Raw genomic sequence first — 23,408 nt, 5'->3', positions numbered from 1 at the left:
TAAACAGGTACATTTGATACATTGTGTCTTAGACTGTTCTCTGGAAACAAATACTGAGATGGAGAATTGCAAGCAGAAGGTTATGCAGAGAAGTACTCTTGAGAGTTACAATTGTAAAAAAAGGCTAGGATAGCGGAACTGGGCAGGGGGAGAAGCTGACCTGCAATGCAGCTGTAGCTGGGGCACCCACCCATCCTGGGGAGCTCCAAGGATGGAATGGCTCCTAAGAGTTGTGTCAAATGAGTTGAGAGTTCTAGCCTTTACCCCATAGCAGTGAATTTTCTGCCTTGGGCAGCTCCCTGTGAGGGCCCATATCCCTGGGTGAGCCAGTACCTACAGCCAAGGGCAATGCCCAGTAAGGGAGGCGGCTGTGAGCTGTTAGCAGCAAAAATTCCAAGGAACTAGACAATGAGTGCATCAGCCAGAATAGGGGACCTGGGCAAAGCCATGCAGTGTCCACGGAAGAAATACACTGTTTATGATATAGACTATTCTGCCTCAGTGTAAAAATGTAGTATTTTATTTACAGTGGCTCATTTTCACAGGGAAAATGTGCTCAAGCTTTGGTGTTTTGTTTTGTTGTTGTGTATGTGTGTGTGCATCAGTCCTTGTTTACATCTAATTTAAAACTAATTCCTCTTGGAACCACGAGTCAGAACTTAGAAAAGATCTGGCTTCATATACTTATTTTACTAATAAAGGAACTTTTTTTTCCATGTCAAAAGGCTGCTTAGTGGGCTTCCCTGGTGGCGCAGTGGTTGAGAGTCCACCTGCCAATGCAGGGGATATGGGTTCGTGCCCCGGTCCGCGAAGATCCCACATGCCGCAGAGCGGCTGGGCCCTTGAGCCATGGCCGCTGAGCCTGCGCGTCCGGAGTCTGTACTCCGCAACGAGAGGCCACAGCAGTGAAAGGCCCGTGTACCGCAAAAAAAAAAAAAAAAAAAAAGGCTGCTTAGTGACAGAGATATATCAAGAAGGGGTTCCAATCAATTTCCTTTCAGATCACCATTCTGCTTCATTAACTTAAAAATCTTTGTCTATTATATTTTTATTGTATTGGAAACATTGTGGAGATACAGAAGAAAACCCATGTAGCTTATCATCTTGAGATCATCTGTACTAAAATATGCTCCACTGTTACTGAAAATGTTATTCTAAGATTTAGCCTTGACAATATTTGTATTAGTTGTTTTATGAGAATCTAATGTGAAACCCCAACCTCTTTTGACCAGTAAAAATGTGTCAATCTTCCCATATTTTAATTAGGAAGCTATGGGGAGGAAGACTTTTCCCTTCTAGGTTCTTGGGATGGCCTAATAATTAAATTGACATAAACCAGATTAACAGGAGAAGAAAAACAAATGTAATTTTGTACATATGGAAGTTCCATAAAAACATAAGTCTCTCTCCAACAGTCAGGCTACTGAGGTTTAGATGCCCGCCTGAGTGAAGGAGAAGTGAGTAGGAGCCTGGGACTTCCAAGGGGAGAAAGACAATTCACAGGAAGATGATAAGATCAAATGTTTGATAAACAAATGTTTACCACGTGAAGAATTCTTTCTGATGTAAAAAAAAAAAAGTTATCTTCGGTAATACTCTCTTCCTGGTATAGGCTCCCTATCCAAATTCTTTTAGGCAGTTAAGGGGGAGGTAAAAAGCTCTTTATGAGTTTGTTGGACCTTGATTGTCTTTAGCTCAAAATAATCCACATGCCAAAGGGGCATATTCTGGGGCAGCCTGCCTTGAACCCCATCAAAGCCAATTTCAGTCATGTCCTCCTTCTTCACTATCACCTGACACTATCTCAAATTACCATGCCCCATGAGTGATAAGGCTGTGCTTCTTCAGAATTACTTATACCCTACTCTCCTCATTCTTTGAGCCTTCCTGTTACTACTTAATATATTTGCAGGCTGATATTTCTCTTTGCATTCCAAATTATGTGTCCTACTACCATTAACTGCTCTTTTTAAAGATAATTCCTGTCAACATTACATGGGTCTTCCTATTCCGTCATCCCCACTGGAGATAACTGAAGATATCTAATCACAGGAGGTAGAATCTACAGCTGTCAGTCCTAGGGAAGGTGACTGAAAGAGCAGTGCATCCTACCCAGGCAGCACAGCAAGCTTCGGCCACCGAGGCTGCTCCTGTCCATATGGTGTTTCCTGAGTCTACTTTTCTCTCTCAACTTGGTTTTTATGATTTATGACAAACATGCTAATGACAATGATATTGATGATAATCATATCTATCAAGCACTGACTGTATCAAATATTTGTATAAACACCACCTCATTTATCTTTTGGTCTACAAAAAGTAGTGTAATATATTTCATAATTGTTGCTGCAAACATGGCCAACTACAAATCATATTTTTTTGCATGATTCCAGTCTCCAGAACACAACTGTCCATCCATAGTAGTCCCCTGCCTGATGCTTCTGTGGAATCTTCAAAAGATATTGCCATGTTCCTGCTGGAAGTCTTATACCAACATTCATTATCTTACAATTGTTCCACGTTTTAAAAAATTTTCTTAATGTATAAAATTTGGTAGAACCTGTCTTCCTCTTTATAGCACATAAAAATAGTAATAAAAATGGAGCCAAAATTCAGCATAAAACACTCTTTATACAAATGCATCTCTTCCCCCCCCACAACCCCCCTCCCCCCAATTCACCCTGAAGGTACCCATTATAGAACCCCCATGTAAAACAGGATACTAATGGCACTCTGTCCTTAAAGCCTACATCAGCACAACCTGGCATAAAAAGTCAGACACAAATCTAACCCCAAAGCATTGATGAGTAACACATCTTTGATGCTTGTTTGTTTTGATGAAGAGATACGAATAAAATTCCCTTTAATCATCTCTAGCTCACCCTCAAGTTTCCATTCCTTCAGTGGCTGCCACATCTTTCCCCTATTTTCATCAAAACATTTCTTTTCATAGTTGCTCATAAGAAAAGTGATTCTTTATCTTCTTTCACTCTAACCTTTCCAAACTGTCCCTATATCTTCTCACTTTATAGAATCACTTCACATAATAAAACCAACCTACTAGTTTCTGGAAGAAAAGGAAAAGAAAAACAACTAGCATATTCAGTAAATAACATTTTGCTCCACATGGGAATAGGCTTGAAGGAAGGGGTTGGTGATGGAGGAGGTGTGGAGGGGTGTGGAGGGGGTGCTAGGGGAGCTGTGTTGACTCCTCCAAATCAACCTGGTAAACTTTTCTTTAATTTGAATGCTGCCTAGCTCCCATAACTCTCTTCAATTTTGGCCTTATATCAACAACTTCCTGTTGAAAAGCTCTCCCTGGATATCCTACTGGAATCTCAAATTTATTACATTATTAAAAGTAATTCATTATGGGCCCTGGGACATTTGCTTCTCTGCAAACTGTTTGATTAATCTCATCATCAAATTGCCCAAGATTCAAACTGTAGAGTCCTCTCGCCTCCCACATCCAAGTGATTCTAACTGAAAGCATTGTAAACTCTTTCTCATGAACATATCCATCATTAAAGCCTTGGCTTAATTCCTTGTCATATCTTACCCACATTTTTACAATAGCTTCTTCAATAATTTCAGTTTCCTGCCATCAGAAATTGCTACCCCCTTCCCTCCTTCCTTTCCCTATGATTATTTATTTTTTACTTTTTATAATGGAGATTTTGAAACCTACAGGAAAGTAATGGAAATAATAAACTCATGTGTCCATCAACCAGTTTTAACAGTTCACAATTCACAACCAACTTATTTTCATCTACATCCCATCCCTGATTATATTAAAGCAAACTCCAAGCATCATATCATTTCAACTCTGAAGTGTATAAGAAGCTCTTTCCTTTTTTAGAAACCGAATTACAAAACATTATCATGCTTAAAAATTAACTATAGGGCTTCCCTGGTGGCGCAGTGGTTGAGAGTCCGCCTGCCAATGCAGAGGACACGGGTTCGTGCCCTGGTCCGGGAGGATCCCACATGCCGCGGAGTGGCTGGGCCCGTGAGCCATGGCCGCTGAGCCTGCACGTCCGGAGCCTGCGCTCCGCAACGGGAGAGGCCACAGCAGTAAGAAGCCCGCGTACCGCAAAAAAAAAAAAAAAAAAAAAATTAACTATAATTTTTTAGTAGCAACAAGTCAAGCAATAATCATGAAGTCCCTCCTTGTCTTACACATTTTTATATTTTACAGTTTCAATCAAAGTCTAGATAGGAACCATAAATTGCAACTTGTTCTTTATCTTTCAAGCCTCTCTTACTCTATGGATGTCCATTCCTTTTTTCTTTCTTTCATCGTTGTTGTGGAAAGTGTAAAACAAAGAAAAACAAAGAATGCTGTGCACCATCCTGTTCCACAAGGACTAAATCATCAGCCCCTGCAGTCACTGATCAACAGTGCACTCCGAGAGGAACTTAGGATGAAAAACAGGATAAGGCACTCTGTGCTTTGCACAAAAGACATATATCTCAGGAAGAATTTTAATGAATGCTGATTCTTCCATCCCCCCATATGTAGAGAAGCACTAAAATCATTAACTTGAATTATCTGTTCTTTGTGAACAGCAGTAGTCTTTTACCAAGATGTTTGCTTGACTGCACATTTTTCCTGGCCAAAAGTCATATATAAACTGGCCTGTCCCGTACCCCTTTGCAGCAGTTCCCTCAGACCTACTGAAAGGCTGCCTCCTGGGCTATAGTCCTCAGTAAGGTCCCCAAATAAAACTTAAGCTGCCAGCTCTTAACTTGTGCATTTGTCTCTCAGTTGACAGTACCTGGTGAAGAAAATGTACTGTTTGTTCTGAGTTTTTCTGAATTGCATTTCCATGATACTGCTTATCATGTTTGTTTGCTATGTATTACCTATAAATTGGTGATCAGATATAGAGGTTTGATCTGTTTTAGATTTAATATTTCAGGCAAGGAAATTTCATAGGTTACCTAATATGCTTACATAAGAATGGCTTATCTCTTTTTTATGTTACCTAGATCTATTAATGCATGAGGTATCACAAGTAAAATTGTGATATTTTATCATTTCTTCTTAATTTATTAGGTTGAAATTGTCTATAAAGAAGAAATTTTCCTCATTAATTATTTGGTTACTTTAAACTGTAGTTTTAAGCTTTGTACTGAAAATGCCTCACAATCCAGCTCTGACCTATCTTGTCAGGTTCAACCCCTCCTTCCTCACCACATATACATTTTCCCCAGGAGTGTGATGGTTTATAAGAATTGTGTTTCAAGATCTTTTCTTGACATCCCCAGCATTTAGCAACTGCTGGCATATATTAGCCAATTAAGAAATGTCTGCTGAATGGGAGAGTGAATGAGAATTTCCTATATAAGTAACTGATCGTGTAATACTTGTATTTATGCATGATTTCAAACACATTCAGACTTTCCGATGCTCATACTTAATGTCAGAAAGAATTCTTTTCAATGTGAATACAGTAATGCACTGACAAGTCATATTAACTTCTAATACAACATTAGCAGTGAATTAAATGAAGACAACCTGAATTATAAGATTCAAGTGATAAATGTTATTCTAGAATAGATTTGGCACCAGGCACTCTTAGCAATATGAAGTCACCAGTTCTCAAGGATTTTATTTCCTATCACCTGCAGTAACCAAACCATCACTCCAAGCAGAGTGAGGTAACATTAGCATTTCAAAGAGAACACTAAGCAAACGTTCTTCATTGAAAGAAGAACATTCTTCTTCAATTCTTCTTTCATTCTTCTCAAATGAAATGAGAAGATTTCATTCTGAGGAATAGCATTATTCTCAAAACATTCTCCCCTTGCCTTAGATGATACCATACCCATAGGTTTTCCTCCTACAAATACCACATTCATTCTGTGTCTGCCTGCTCATCTTTTCTAAGTGATCTTTAGATAAGAGAGTTCCTCAACGTTTAGAACTAAACTTGCTTTATTTCTATATTTACTCTTAGGCAATGCCATCTATCAATCAACTTCTTTCTTGCCCACATCTTTCCTTTGGGTTTTAGACAGTAACTGTCACCATCTCTGCTTGGAAGTTTCATAGGCAGCTCACGCTGGACGTCAGCTTCCCCCTGCCACCTGGTCCTCTTCCACTTCTTAGAATCTCAGAGAAGGGCACCACCACATGTAATTACATAAACTAGGGCTCTGGCCATGCCTCCTCCCTCTTCTCTCCCCTCACATCCAATCAAGAACCAGGGTTTTTTTCTGTTTCATATACTAAATACTCCTTGAATGTTCAGGGGAGCAAAACTGGCCACCCCAAAAGGTTTTCTTGGCGTGTGAATTTTTTCAAATGGAAAACAATGGAGGCCCAAAAGACTCAGAAAGAAACTTTGACCTACCCCACTAACTGCCTAAAAGAATTTAGATAAAGTGCCTGTTCCCAGAACAGAGCTATCATGAGAGTTATCTGCAAAGAATATAGGCGAGGTGTGGTGGAGGAAACTCGGGCAGGGCCTACAAATCAGAGCCCACTCTGTGTCCCATGGTCTCTGCATGGCCCAGCACACATATGTTTACCAAACATTCGCTCTTCTATCTCCATGTCAACTGCTTCCCTCCCATTTAAAGTCCCAAACCACTACCTGAAACATCCTCTTTTGTCTTTAGCTGAAGATGGTACTGAAGGTAAGACTTTCAGCCATTTTAGTGAGCTACTCAGTTTTCCTGGCTCTCTCCCATGTATACATGTTATTAAACTTTGTTTTCATTTTCTCCTGTTAATCTGTCTCCTGTCAACTTAATTCTCAGACCAGCCAGAAGAACCTAGAAGGGTAGAGGAAAATTTCTTCCTCCTCGATAAATGAAACCACTTTTCTCACTTTCCCCATTTATCATGCTGGTCCAGGTCATTAGGGAATTTTTTCCTGCATTATGGTTAGTCTCTGCCAATGGCCTCCCTGCATATAATCTTGCCCTGACTCAATCTAGAATAATCTTTAAAAAATTCTTTCACTCCCTTGTTTAAATTCTTTCGGAGACTTTCCTATTCTCTGGGGATAAAGAAAATAAAATCCTTGACATTTCTTAAAGGCTCTGCATGATCTGGATACGGTCCTTTCCACTTCACTCTAGCCACATTTGGCTTAATTTATTAGGCATATTGTATTTGTTAAGGAAGGGAGAAGTCTTTCCCACGTAGGCTCTTCCCTCAGTCTGAGATACATGGCCAGACACTTCTATTTCACTGAATTTACCATCAGGCCGTGGCTCAAACACTGTCTTTAATAAACATTCCATGACACACACACACCACACTCCCTGCCATCACCACCAAGACTAGGTTAGGATCCCTCATTATAAATAACTTATCCAACCCTATACCTCTTTATAGCACTATTACAGCTACAACTAAATAATTGGTTTAAGTAGATAGAGTGTTTTTTAAAAAGTATTAGTTTCCCAAACTAAAGCATGAACTTATAAAAGCCAGGGGGCTAGAGCTTTGTCAGTCTTAGTCGCTGACCTCTAAATTATTAACACAGTCCCTGATACATAGTCCAGTACACAATAAATGAATAAATATTTGCTAAATGAAGAAAGGAACCAATCATTCAATCCATCAAAAAGGCACAAGAGATTTTCACTTTGTAATTTGCCTCCTAGGTTTTCAGGAATTTTCATGTCTGGGCCAAAGTGAAATCTTCTGCTAAGGTACGAGGTATACACACTCATCTTTGTAAATGATAGATATATAGTACCTGCATACTTGATTTTGTCCAATACAGTTCTATTCAACTATCATTTATAAAGCATCCTCTATTAAGCTGCAGTTTATTCGTTCAATATACTTTTACTGAGTGTCAATTATGAATGCTTTGAGTGTCAAATATGAACGCCCCTCTAGAGTTCTCAATGATTATTCGAGATTATTTATCCTCCAGTGCCTACTGGCACGGTATCTGCCACACAGAGGTTGCTAATACATTTTTAATTTTCTGATTATTTTTAGAAGTAATGAAGTTACTGTAGGAAATACGGGTAGGTAAGATTGGGCAGATTTGTGCCCAAGCCATCCTTGACTCACAGCATGGAAAAGGAGTCTCCATTCTATAATTTAGTTGCCATAATGTCCGCATGTTTTACTGCAGTGAAATTGTACTGATGGACAATCAAGATCAAGGTACGTGACTATGGATTTTACAAAGTGGCTTAAAATGGAGCCTAATACTGTCCTTCACAGAAGACTGCTGTGCAATATTCAACAGATCTTTTGGGGAACATTTTAATGGAGTCATTTGTAAATCTATGACTAGGGTCTCTTTTTTTTTTTTTTTTTTTTTTGCGGTACGCGGGCCTCTCACTGTCGTGGCCTCTCCCATTGTGGAGCACAGGCTCCAGACGCGCAGGCTCAGCGGCCATGGCTCACGGGCCCAGCTGCTCCGCGGCATGTGGGATCTTCCCAGACCGGGGCACGAACCCGCGTCCCCTGCATCGGCAGGCGGACTCTCAACCACTGCGCCACCAGGGAAGCCCAAATCTAGGGTCTTTGATAAAGAAATTCCAGAAATTAGGGAATCTCACAAATTTAGAGAAAATTCTGATTCTCTGTAGCACATTTTAGCTTTCTTGGTACAGCTATTATGAAATAGTCTCGGTTCATGTACTTTACACAGGACTTAAGGTTTGCTAGTATCCCTTAAATTCAAATCTGGTGTTCATGATTTTTTAAAAATCTCCTACTGTAATTGTGGTTTTATTCGGTTTTTCCTCCTATTTCCATCAGATTTTGCTTTGTATATTTAAAGGCTATGATATTAGATGCATATAAATTTAGCCTTATTATTTCTTCCTGCTGAATTCACCCAATACTATGAAATGCCTGTTTTTATCTTTAACGTTACCTCTTCCCTTAAAGTTTACTTTAAGTAATATAACTTCACTGTATCTCTTTCAGAGGTGATCTTTTTAGTATCCTTTTCTTTCAAATTTTATGCATGCTTGTCTTTACAGTGAGTGCTTGCAAGCAGCACATAGTTGGATTTTGTTGTTTAATCCAATCTAACAATATTTATCTTTTAATTGTAATATTTAATCTATTTACATTTACCATAATTACTAATATATATGCATCTATACCTTCAAATTGTAGTATTTGGTTTTTTCCACCCATCTGCATGTTTTTCTTTGTTTTTTATTTCTGTCATCATTCACTTGTTTTTTTTTTAATTTTATTGAAATATAGTTGATTTACAATGTTGTCTTAATCTTTGTTTTTTATGGTTCTGTTTCTTCTTTCTTGCCTTTTTTTTGAGTAATCAATCTTTTTATAATTACATTTTCCCTTGTATTAGCTTTTTATTTATACTGTCTTTAATTCATATTTGATCACTTACCTTGGTGATTAAAACTTACAGTCCAGTTTTATTAGTGTCTACCAAATTTAAGCTTTTCACATTTCCAGACAGTGAAGGTACTTAGAACCCTTTAACTCCACTTATCTTCCTTCCTCCTTCTGTATTCTTCTTACCATATATTATAATTCTACATATATTTTAAAACCTACAACACACTAGTATTGCCTTAAGAAGTTCATATTTATTTAGGTTACACAAATGTAACCTCCCTGGCACTTTTCAGTCATTCCAGCATTTCATCGATTCAGTCTGATAATATTCCAACATTTTATTATGAAAATATTCAAATATATAGAAAAGTTAAAGAATTTTACAGTGCATGAGCATATACCTACCACCTAGATTCTACAATTAACATTTACTCAACTTGTTTCATCACATATTTATCTAAATTTCCACCCCTCAAACTATCTATGCATGTTATTATTTGATGTATGTGTAAGTAAGTTGCAGCCCTCACTATGCTGCTTGCTAAATATAATACCTCAGGGTGAACACCAACTACTAGAGTTTGATATTTATTCACAGTTATTTTATTTTGATGTAAAATATATCTGCAAAGAAATGTACAAATCTTAGGAGCGCCATTCAATTGAGATTTGCTGGATGTCTAGTAGTCTCTCATTGTGATGTTGAGCAGTTTTTCATGTGCTAATTTGTGTACCTTCTTTTGTAAAGTATCTGTTCAAACATTTTGCACACTTTTAACTAGATTGTTTACCTTTTTATCATTGAGTTGTAGAAGTTCTTTTTATATCCTGGGTACCAGTCCTTCATTCATATATTTGTGTCGGAAATATTTTTTCCCATCTGTGGATTTCTAACTCATTCTTTTAATGGTATCTTTTGACAAGAATTTAAAATTTTGATGAACTTTAAATTATTATTTTTTATGGTTATTGCTTTCTCTATCCTGTCCAAGAAAACTTTGTTATCGCCAATCCCGAAGATATTCACCTATGTCTTCTATTACAAGTTTTATGTTTTAAGCTTTTATACTTACATCTATGAGTCATCTCAAACTAATTTTTGTAGGATATCAGGTACTATTTTATGTTCATTTTTTTCCATATGGATATCCAGTTGTTGCCACACCATTTATTTGAAAGACATCCCTTTCTGCATTTAATTTCTTTGAATTCTTAATTGAAAATCAAATGTCATTCTAACTCTTGCCTCTCAATTCTGTCCCATTGATCTATCTGTTAATCTCTATTCAAATTACACACTATCTTGATTACTACAGATTTACAGTAAGTCTTGAAGTCAGATAGTGTGAGTTCTTCAACTTAATTTTTCTTTTTCAAGATTCCTTTTAATATTCTAGGATCCATATCAATTTTAGAATCACCCTGTCAATTCCTTAAAGAAAACGCCTGGTGACATTATGATTTAAGATTTTGTTCCCTCAGTGTCCAGCATCAATTCTCCTTCTTAAAGTTATCTATCATACCCAACTTCAAATTCCTCTGCTGTCTAATTTTCAGAGCAACGTTCAGCATTAGTCTAATTCCTAAAATCCAACCTAGATACACAAACCCTTATCAAAAAGTCTTCAAGTATCCCCTAGTCTTAATAGGTAGTATAGTAAATATCTTAATTACTTGTTCAACTTTTTGTATCTCATCTCTCCTTCCTCACCATCACCCAACCCATGTAATTGAGTTATTAATATCTTTATGCAAACCACATAGATTCAGTCACATGAAATTCTGGTAAGTCCTCCTTCACATCAATATATCAGCAAATAGAAGGTAAAACTGTGACTACAACACAGACATGCCCTCTTCAAGTCTCTCTCTCAAACACAAATATACATCCAATATTCTCACTTCTTTTACTCATTTACCAGCCTGAGATCTGTTCACATATTACTACTCTGCTGCTAACAGAGATTTCAAATGTATTATTCGCCCATCCAACAAACATTCACGGGATGTTTAAAATGAGACAGCCTCCTTACCAGGTACTTCCTGTAATGCCCACATTTAAGTCAAGTGTTAAGGTTATTCCCAGAGTTATCAGAACATCATCATTTTTTTCTACTCTTTGGTGTGACAGAAGACACATCAGAGGATCTGATTTAAGTTTCAGTTGGATCCCCACTTTTACTTTTCAAGGCAGATGTGTCATTATCAAAATACAGCCTCCCATACCACTTCCTTGAATTTCACATGTTCTCTTTTTCACTCCCCTAACACCAATAAATGCCAACTCTTCCAGATTTGTATCTCTGGTTCTAGAGACCAAATTGAATTCTGCTCCTGCTAGTTTTTGCTTGTTTGTTTGGCCGCGCCGTGCAGCTTGCAGGATCTTAGTTCCCCGACCAGGGATCTAACCCGTGCCCCCTGCACAGAATCGAGGAGTCCTAACCACTGGACTGCCAGGGAATCCCCTGCTCCTGCTAGTTTTATAATTGAGATGACTCCAAATATGATTATCTATGACCTAAACCAAAAGCTTTCATAAAGTATCTGCAGCAAACCCAGAAAACACATCTTTTCTAGATCTGCTAATTAAAGTCAAAGCCTACATTCCACCATAATGTAGTTTTGTTCTTTTAAATAGACTTAACGTTTTTAGAGAAGTTTTAGGTTTACAGCAAAACTGAGCAGTTAATACAGAGAGTTCCCATATACTTCCTACCCCCGCAAAAGCACAGCCTCTCCCACTATCAAAATCCTTCACCAGAGTGGTACATTTGTTATAACTGATGAACTTACACTGGAACATTATTATCACCCAAAGTCCATAGTTTACATTAGAGTTCACGCTTCATGTTGTATATTCTATGGGTGTTGCCAAACATATAATGGTATGTATTCACCATTACAATATCATACAGAATGGTTGCACTGCCCTAAAAATCTTCCGTGCTTCACCTGTTCATTTCTCTCTCCCCGTCTAATCCCTGGCAACCACTGATCTTTTCCCTGTCTCCATAATTTTGCCTTTTCCGGAATGTCATATAATTGAAATCATACACTATGTAGACTCTTCAAATTGGCTTCTTTCACTTAGTAATACACCTTCGAGTTTCCTCCATATCCTTTCATGGTCTGAAAGCTCATTTCTTTTTAGCACGGAATACTATTCTGTCATCTGGATGTACTAGTTTATTTACCCATTCACCTACTGAAGGACACATTGGTTGCTTCCAAGGTTTGGCAGGTATAAATGGAGCTGCTATAAACATCCATGTGAAGATTTTTGTATGGATGTAAGTTTTCAACTCTTTGGGCAAATCCCAAGGAGCACAACTGCTGAATTGTATGGTAACATATAATTTATTTTATTAAAAAACTGCCAAACTGTCCTACAATGTGGCTGTACCGGTTTACAATCCCACTAGCAATGAATAGAGCTCCTGTTGCTTGACATCCTCACCAGCATTTAATTGCCAGTGTCCTGGATTTTGGCTATTCTGATAGGGGTATAGCAGAATCTCCTTGTTTTTTTGTTTGTTTGTTTGTTGTTTTGGCGGTATGCGGGCCTCTCACTGCCGAGGCCCCTCCTGCCACAGAGCACAGCCTCTGGACACACAGGCTCAGCGGCCGTGGCTCACGGGCCCAGCCGCTCCGCGGCACGCGGGACCTTCCCGGACTGGGGCACGAACCCGCGCCCCCCGCATTGGCAGGCGGACCCCCAACCACTGCGCCACCAGGGAAGCCCCCCTTCTTTGTTGTTTTAATTTGCATATCTCTCATGACATATGATGGGGAGCATGCTTTCATGTTTATTTGCCATCTCTGTATCTTCACTGGTGAGGTGTCCACATCTCTTGCTCACTTTTAAATGGGGTTATTTGCTTATTGTTGACTCTGAAGAGTTCTTTATATACTCTGGATAATAATAGTCTTTTATCAGCTATGTTTTACAAATACTTTCTCCTAATCCGTGGCTTATCTGCTTATTCTCTTGACAATATCTTTTGCAGTGTAAAAGTTTTTAATCTCGGGGAAGTCCAACTTATCCATTATTTCTTTCATGCACTGTGTTTTTGGTGTTGCAACTAAAAATTGTGCCATGCCAAAGGTCATCTAGATTTTCTCTTCCACTAGACTGTAAGCTCTAAAAAAGAAGGCAGTATATTTTTATACACAGGAATAATTATAATACAGTATATATAGTAATTCTTTAAAAATATGAATACAAAGTTAGTCAAGCATTGTTGAAATGAATAACAGTATGACAAAACCATCATTAAACCATAAATAACCATCTTCTCCTTGTCTCTTTCATGTTGTTATTGCTTTGATCTAGTACGGGTTAGCTTAGAGGGAGGTAGATTTATAGATTCAGAGTGCTTACTTCAGTGACAATCCCAGGAGTACCCTTCACGGCTTTTCTGTGTTTGAGCTCCCTATGGCAAATACTAATATTTGCAGAGTCAGGGACTTTATAAAAGGGGAACGTAGAGCATGAAACACAGTTCTCAAAACAATCTAGTCTACAAGACTAATGTCTGATCAATGGAGCCAGCAGGATAATGTAAGACTGTAAGGACAAAAAATGATTACACAGCTATTGTTATATTTATTTACTTAAGTTGGAGGCCACATGAATTTTTGTAACTGAATGTATAAGTAAACTTTGTAAGTAATAAATATTTCTGTAAGTAAGTATTTAAGTAAATGACAATGTAACTCCTGCCTGCATAGCTACCCAAACATGCTAGTTAAATAGATACCAGTATGTAAACAGAGCTGTAGATAGATATTATTTTACATTAAAATAAATTTAATTCTTTAGTTTGCATTTTTAAGTGAAAAAGCATATATGATATGCTTAGAAGTTTGGGCTCTAATCTCAAGGCACTAGAGTTCTATTGAAAAATATTAAGCTAGAGAGCAAACTTATCCGATTTTCCTTTCAAAAAGATTGGAACATTTGATGAAGTTCAGTTTATCTGTTTTTTTTCTTTTGTTGCTTGTGCTTTTGATATCACACATAAGAATCCACTGGCAAATCCAAGGTCATAAAGATTTACCCCTGTTTTCTACTAAGAGTTCTAGAGATTTATCTCTTACATTTAGAACTCCGATCCATTTTGAGTCAATCTTGTATATGGTGTGAAGTGAGTGTCCGATTTCATCCTTTGGCATGTGGCTATCTAGTTGTCCCAGCACCATTTGTCGAAAAGACTATCTTCCCCCCATTGAATGGTCTTGGCACCCTTGCCAATAATCAGTTGACCACAGACACATAGGGTTAGTTTGTACTCTTAATTCTATTTCACTAATCTATATGTGAATCCTTATGCCAGTACCACAGTGCCTTGATTACTGTTTCATTATAGTAAGTTTTGAAATCATGAAGTGTGAGTCTTCCAACTGCGTTCTTCTTTTTCAAGACTGTTTTGACTATTCTATGTCTCCTGGAATTCTAGATGATTTTTAGAATCAGCCTGTCAATGTCTATTAAAAGCCAACTGGGATCCTGATAGGGATTGTGTAGAAACTGTAAATCAGTTTGCCAATTAAAAATGGGCAAAGGTTATGAATAGATATTTCCAAAAACAATGCAAATGGCTAATTCACACATGAAAAGATGCTCAACATCATTAGCAATGAGGGAAATACAAATAAAAGCCACAATGAACTATCATTTCATACCTACTATGATGACTATAACAAAAAAATGTCAGATAAAGTTTGGTGAGGGTGTGGAGAAATTGGAATTGGTAGGCACAGAAAACGGCACAGCCATTTAGGATAACACTCTGGTAGTTCCTCAAAAGGTTACATGTAGAGTCACCATATGACCCAGAAATTCCACTCCTCGGTATGTACCTAAGAGAAGTGAAAACACATGTCCACAATTGTACACTTCTACACAAATATTTATAGAAGTGTAGTTCATAGTAATCAAAAGATGGTGACAATTCAAATGCCCGTCAACTGATGAATAAACAAACTGTGGCATATCCATATTATGGAATATTATTCCATATTTTTGCCTATTATTATTTTATTATCCATAAAAAGAATGAAGGACTGTACGTGCTACAACATGGATGAATCTTAAAAATGTTAAGTGAAAGAAGACAGTCATAAAAGACCACATATATAATTTCATTCATATGAAATGTCCAAAGTAAGCAAATCTACAAAGGCAGAAAGTATGTTATTAGCTGTTTAGGTTTGGAGGATAGTGGTAGTGGGGTGATAGCTAAAGGATAATGGGCCTTCTTTTTGAGGTGATGAACGATGTTCTAAAATTGATTATAGTGATGGTTGCACATATCTGTAAATACATAAGAAAAACTATGAAATTGTACACTACAAAAGGGTCAATTGTATGGTATGTGAATTATATCTCAATAAAGCTATCACGAAAGAATTATTAGATTAAAACAAATTAGGACTTCCGCTTTCAGCTCCAACATGTAAAGAGCTTGGAAGTCATCACTCACATCCTCACAACAACAAAAAATGCTGAACAAACTGAAAATCAGTGACTTTTCAGGTCCTTTAGGGAATGGATGTCACAGGGCAAACCACTACCCCAAAATCTGGGGAGAAAAGAGAATACAGAGAATCACAGCCAACATCAACTAACCAGGAGCAGAAGCACCTGAAGACAATAATTGATAGGAATACTTACATAGTAATTTTGATGAATTGCTGAAGGCTGAATATGGACTAACCTGAGAGTTAGAACTTCCAGGAGTATATTCTGATATTTTTAACCCTCAAGCTAGTCCATACTGAGCCTTCATCAAAATTATCATTTAAGTGTTCCTATCAGTTATTGCCTCTGAGGGAGATGGGAAAACGTAAAGTTGCTAATCAATGGTTATAAAATTTGTTATGCAGATGAATAGATTCTAGAGGTTGGCTGTACAGCTTTGTGCCTGCAGTTAACACTACTATAATGCACAATTAAAGATCTGTCAAGAAGGTACAGCTCATGTTAAGTGCTCTTACCACAACAACAACAAAAAATTAGGGTAAGAGTGACCTTTGAAAATACATTGAGATATACATCTTTTTGGTGAATTTCTTATTCATGTCTTTTGTCCTAATTTTCATTTGTGATTATTTTGTTAGTGTTTTTTATAAAATAATTTCAGTATTATACGTGTTGCAAATACATTTCCTAACTCATCAAATGCTTTTAAAATTAAGAAAAAATTCTGGGGGCTTGGTCTTTGTGGAACTTCCACATTTCTGTGGGTTTTACTTCCAGGAACCCGAGCAAATCCAAAGTGAATATATGCACAAAATTCCCTTCTGTTCCAAGGAGGAGGAATGGGAGGGCAAAAGCTACCATTCTGAAATACATTCAGCGGTTCTCTATAACAAAGACCTGTCCTCCAGAAACAACTACTCTACCAGAGCCTCATCTGACTTGAGGGAAGCACAATTTTCCAACACCAGGTCACACTAGACTTCTTGTCTAGAGAGAGAGAAAAAAAGGGCTAAAATGTGCTTCTGAAGGTTACAGCCCAGAGACTGATGCCCTCTAAAAACTGAGATATATAATCAATAATGACAGTGGATTAAAATCCAGAGTCTTGCAAGACAGGTTCTATTTAAGTTCATAGAGAAACACAATAGGGGAGGAAACAAACAAGGAAGTTAGAGGAAACTGAATCCTCTGTCATGTTCATCTACAGAAATATTAAACACAGCCTAGCTTCTGGCCTGATTAACACAAAACTTCACACTAAAAGCCTATTACCTCTTCACTCTAAAGTTCCTATTACCTGACACATCATGTCCAGCTTTCAATACAAAATTACAAGCCATGTTACAAGGCAAGAAAAATGGTCTGAGGAGACAAAGCACACATCAGAACCAGAGCTCAGATATAAAACAGATTTTAGAAATATCAAACAGGGAATTTTTTAAAACTATGATAATTATGTTAACGACTTTAACGGAAAGTGTAGACAACATGAAAGAACAGATGAGTAATATAAGTAGAAAATTTGAAGGTCTAAGAGAGAATCAAAAGGAAATGCAAGAAATATAAAATGCTGTAACAGAAAGGAAGAATGACTGTTCCAATATACAAGACACAGTCAAGGAAAGAATCAGTGATATTCAAGTGATAACAATAGTTATTTTCCAAAATGAAAATCAAAGTGAAAAAAGACTTAAAAAAGGAATATCCAAGAATTTTGGGATAATTACAAAAGGTGTAATGTATATGTAATGGGAATAGGAGAAGGAGGAGAGAGAAAGGAGCACAAGAACTATATGAATTAATGATGGCTGAGAATTCTCTAAAATTAATGACACACCAAACCAGAAATCCAGAAAGCTCAGAAAACACCAAGCAGGATAAATAGCAAAAATCTATACTTAGAGATGTCGTGGAAACTGCAGAAAACCAAAGACAAAGAGAATATGTTGAACAAAGCAAGAGGAGTGGGAAAAATATTTTGATAAAATTTTAACCTATGGAGGAACAAGGAAAAGAATTACACTGGATTTCTTGTTAGAAGCCATGAGAGCAAGAAGAGAGCAGAGTGAAGTACTTAGTGTTAAAAGGAAAAACCATCAACCTAGAAATCTGTATCCGGTGACATTATCCTTCAGATGTAAAGGAGAAACAGACTTTCCCAAAAAAGGCCGAGAGAATTTGTCAACAGTAGACCTACACTGCAAGAAGATGTTAAAATCCTCAGAGAGTAGGAAAACAATAAATGTCTGAAACCTGGATCTACACAAAGAAAGGAAAAGTGTAAGGAAAGGAATAACTGAAGGTAAAATAAAAGTGATTATTTTTTTCCTATTTTTAATCTAACAGATAGCTGTTTGTTCAAAGCAAAATTAGCAACAATGTATTGGATGATTATAGCATACAGATTAGTGAAATGAATGACAATAATGTTATAAGGATCAGGAAGGAGGAATTAGGAATACTCTATTATAAGATAACTACACTACACATGAAGTAGTACAGTGTTACTTGCAAGTGGATTTAGATTAGTTGTAAATGTATACTGCAAATTCTAGTGCAGCCACTAAAAAAAATATTTTAAAGTAGAAATAACATGCTAACAGAGAAGATAAAATAGAATCATATAAAATGTTCAATCAAAGTCAGAGAAGGCAGAAAACAGGGAACATAAAAAAGAACAAGAGCAATGAATTGAAAATGATAGCAAACATGGTAGATATTAATGCAACTATATCAAGAAAAACTAAAAAAAGATAGAAATTGGCAGAATGGATTTAAAAATCCTCAAGTAAATGGTATTTGGAAGAAAATAATTTTAAATATGAAAACACAGATGGATTAAAAGTAAGGGGATGGAGAAAGATATACCATGCTAACATTAATCAAGAATAGCTATATTCAGACAAAGCAGACTCCAGAGCATGGAAAATCAACAGGGGTAAAAAGGGGACATTATAAAGAGGTCAATTCTCTACAACGTAATACTTCTTCACGTGTACGCACTTAAAAATAGAGTGTCGGGCTTCCCTGGTGGTGCAGTGGTTGACAGTCCGCCTGTCGATGCAGAGGACACGGGTTCGTGCCCCAGTCCGGGAAGATCTCACATGCTGCGGAGTGGCTGGGCCCGTGAGCCATGGCCGCTGAGCCTGCGCGTCCGGAGCCTGTGCTCCGCAACGGGAGAGGCCACAACAGTGAGGAGGCCAGCGTACGGCAAAAAAAAAAAAAAAAAAAATAGACTGTCAAAATACATGAGGGCAAAAACTGATAGAACTTCAAGGAGAAACAGATGAATCCACTATGATAACTGGAGATTTCCACACCCCTCTATCAGTAATAGACAGATATAGCAGTTAGAAAATAAGTGAGAACAGAGTTGATCTGAACAGCACCAACAATCAAATTGATCTTTTCAATATCAAACAACAGTAGAATAAACATTCTTCTCAAACTCACATGGAATATTAACAAAGATGGAACACATTCAAAACTATGAAATACACCTTAACAAATTTAAGAGAAATCATACAAAACATGCTCTCAGACTACAATGGAATTAAACTAGAAATCAGTAATAGAATGAGAGCAGGAAAATTCCAAAATACTCGGATATTACACAACATTGCTCTTAATAACACACAGGTCAAAGAGGAAGTCTTAAGAAAACTTTTTAAATGTTTTGAATTAAACAAAAATGAAAATACAACATCAAAATTTGTGGGCTATAGTAAACGTAGTGCTTAGAGGGAAATCTATAAAACTGATATATTACAGAAGAAAGACCTAAAATCAATAATCTAAACTTCCACCTTAGGAAAATAGGGGGAAAAAAAGAGCAATGTAAGCCTAAAGCAAGCAAATAATAATAATTTACAACAGTAATCAATAATTGAAAGCAGGAACTCAACAGAGAAAATAAACAAAACCAAAAGCTATTTTTAAAAAAGATCAGTAAAGTTTACAAAATTCTACCCAGACCATCCAAGGAAAAATGAGAGGACAGAAATAATTAATATCAGAAATGAAAGAATGGTCATCATTACTGATAACCTGGACATTAAAATGGTTATAATGTTATAATAACATATGATGAACACCTCTATGCCTACAAATTTGAAAACTTACAGGAAATGTACCAATTCTCAGAGAGACACAAATGACCAAAACTCATAGGAGGAACAGATAATCTAAATAGGTGTATATATATTCAACAAATTGAATCAATAATTGATAACATTCTTAAAAAGAAAGCACTACCCAGATCGGTTCACTGGTGAATTCTGTCAAACATTTAAGGAAGGAATGATACCAATTTTATGCACTCTCTTCCAGAGTACAGATGATTAATTGACAATTTCTTAGTCATTCTACGAGTCAGCACTATCCTAAAACCAAAGCTATTACAGGAAAGGAAAACTATAAGCCAATATTTCTCATGAACATAGATGCAAAAATTCTCAACAAACTCTTAGCAAACTGAATCCAATCATGTGTAAAAATAATTATACACCATGCCCCCAGAGGGATTTATTCTAGGTATGTAAGGCTGGTTCAACATACGAAAATCAATTAATGTGATCAATAGGATAAAGAAGAAAAACGATATGATCATATCATTAGATGCAGAAAAATATTTGACAAAATTCAGTATCTATTCATGATTAAAACTTTCACAAGTAAGGAACAGAGGGAAACTTCCTCAACTTGATAAAGAAAATTTACAAAAAACCTACAGCAAACACTAGTTAATGGTATGAAACAGATGCCTTCCCTCTAATATCAGGAACAAGGCAATAATGTCTTCTTTCACCACTCCTCTTCAGTATCATATGGCAGTCCTAGCTAATACAATAAGACAAGAAAATGAAGTAAAATGTATACAGATTAGGAAAGATTAAGTAAAACTGCTTTTGTTCACAGATACATGATTCTCTATCTAGAAAATATCAAAGAATTAACAACAACAATGACAACAACAAAACCTCCAGGAACTAGTAACCAATTATAGCAAAATTGCAGGAGGAGAAGCAGGAGGAGGAGAAAGAAGAGAAGAGGAAGAAAAGAGAAGGAGAACATAGAAGACTGACACTATTCAACTTTAAGACTTAATATGATGCTACAGTAATCTAGACAATGTGGCACTGGTGGAAGAATAGATAAATAGATCAACGTAACACAATGAAGAGCCCCAAAATAGATGCACCTACATAGAGTCAATTGATCTTTGCCAAAGGAACGAAAACAATTCATTGGAGAAAAGACAAAAAGATACTCTTTCCAAAAAATGGTGCTAGAAGAGTTGTATACCCATATGTTAAAAAAAAAAATCTAAACACAGAGCTTAGATCTTTCACTAATTTCATCTTTCATAATTAACTCAAAATGGATCACAGAACTAAATTTAAAGTGCAAAACTGTAAACTCTACAACTACTAGGAGAAAATATAGGAAAAATAATCTAGGTGACCTTGATTTTGGCAATGAGATTTTTAGATGCAGCCTCACAAGTACAATCCATGAAAGGAAAAAACTGAAAGGTTGGAATTTATTAAAACACAAACTTCTGCTCTATGAAAGAAAATATTTGCAAAATATGTATCTGATAAAGGACTTGTAACCAAAGTATACAAAGAATTCTTACAACTCAGCAATAAGAAATCAAACAACCCCATCAAAAATGGGCAGAAGACCTGAATAGACACCTATACCCAAAAGATATACATATAGCAAATAAGCATATGAAAAGATGCTAGACATGATGTGTCATTAGGAATTGCAAATTAAAACAACAATAAGATACCACTACACTCCTACTAGATGGCTAACATCCAAACCACTGACAATATCCAATGTTTGCAAGGATGTGGAGCGATAAGAGCTCTCATTCATTACTGGTGGGAATGCAAAATGATACAGCTACTTTGGAAGAAAGTTTGGCAGTTTTGTAATAGGGAAGAACATTTTGTATTCTATTACAAGTTAATCACTAAAGGGATGTTACCTATAAGCTTAAATTATACACAATGGCCCATCTCTGGGAACCCTACTTTCCCGGTAATGCGCATTAAGCTAAAATACCTTTGTTTAGCTCACAGGAAACATCCTACCAGGCCCACCTGTGAATGACTGCAGGGAGGAAGAAATTAGCACATCCCCTCCAGAGGCTGTTGGGAACCAGGAAGTGTTTGACTTTACTCCCTCCCCTTTTAGTATAAAAGGAGCCTGAATTCTAACTCAGGCAAGATGGTTCTTTGGGGGCATGAGCCCACCATTTTCCTGGTTAGCTGGCTTTCCGAAGAGACTGAAGTCATTATTCCTTCCCTCAACAATTCATCTCTCAATTATTGGCCTGTTGTGTGGCGGCAAGCAGTACTAGTTTAGACTCTGTAACAATTTCTTCCAAACCTAAGCATATTTTTACCATATGATCCAGCAATTGTAGTCCTAGGTATTTACCTAGTTGATTTCAAAACAAAAACCTATTTATATCAGTTTTATTCATAATCACTAAAAACTGGGAGCAACCAAGATGTCCTTCAATACATAAAATGAATCGACAAACTGAGACATCCATATAATGGAATATTACTAGGTGATTAAAATAAGAGATCAAGCCACTAAAAGACATTGAGGAACCTTAAAGACACATTGCTAAATGAAGGAAGATGGTCCCAAAAGGCAATATACTATCTGATTCCAACTATATAACATTCTTGAAAAGGAAAAAAAATAGAGATAATAAAATTGCCAGGGGCTCAGGATGAGGATGGGGGATAAACAGCTGAAGCACTGGGAACTTCTAGGGCAGTATTCTGGATAATACTGTAATGGTGAACACATGACATTATGCATTTGTGAAAACACACAAAACTATACAACACAAAGATTGAACCTTAATGTAAACTATTGACTTCAGTTAATAATAGTGAAGCAGTCTTATTTCATTAATTGTAAAAATTGTGTCACATACTAATGCCAGATGTTCATAATTGTGAAAACTATGTGAGTGCTGGATGAGCAGGTGGTGTATGGGAATTCCATTATCTGCTCATTTGTTCTGTAAATTGAAAACTGTTCTAAAAACAGTTTATTAATTAAAAAACAAGATTAGCATGTGGTAAGTAGGGAAAAGAAAATTAGAGAACCATTAAGAATAAAGGTGAGGAGGTCAATTAGAAAGCTACTAAGGATAAGTTAGAGAATGATGATGCTGGTTTAAAGTAAGGTAAGAATGATGAGAATGAAGTGAAATTTAAAATTCAAAATACTGTGAGGAGGAGGACAGGGGGAGACAGAGAAAAAGAAAGAAATGTTTATAAAAGGATGGGTGGAAAGAGGTGACAGATAAGAGGAGAAGTCGATCCCTCGAATTTCTGGCTTGACCAAAAAAAAAAACCTTCAGCAATCGTCAACACACCACTATTGTACTAGACAGAAACATCCATGGGTGTTATAGAGATTCATCTTGCTAAGAATCAATAAACACTGCTAGTAATCTTGCTAAAAATAACAGACTAGGATTATTTTAAAGTTTCCTATGGAATTTCAAAGGCTTATAGAGACAATATTCTATCATGATGATGGAAGATCCCTAATATAAGAACCATGTCTGCATGATTTTCC

This window comes from Lagenorhynchus albirostris, chromosome 7, assembly GCF_949774975.1.
Source record: "Lagenorhynchus albirostris chromosome 7, mLagAlb1.1, whole genome shotgun sequence".
In the NCBI taxonomy this organism is placed as follows: domain Eukaryota; kingdom Metazoa; phylum Chordata; class Mammalia; order Artiodactyla; family Delphinidae; genus Lagenorhynchus; species Lagenorhynchus albirostris.
The sequence above is the reverse complement of the archived record's forward strand: the minus strand, read 5'-3'. Positions refer to the sequence as shown.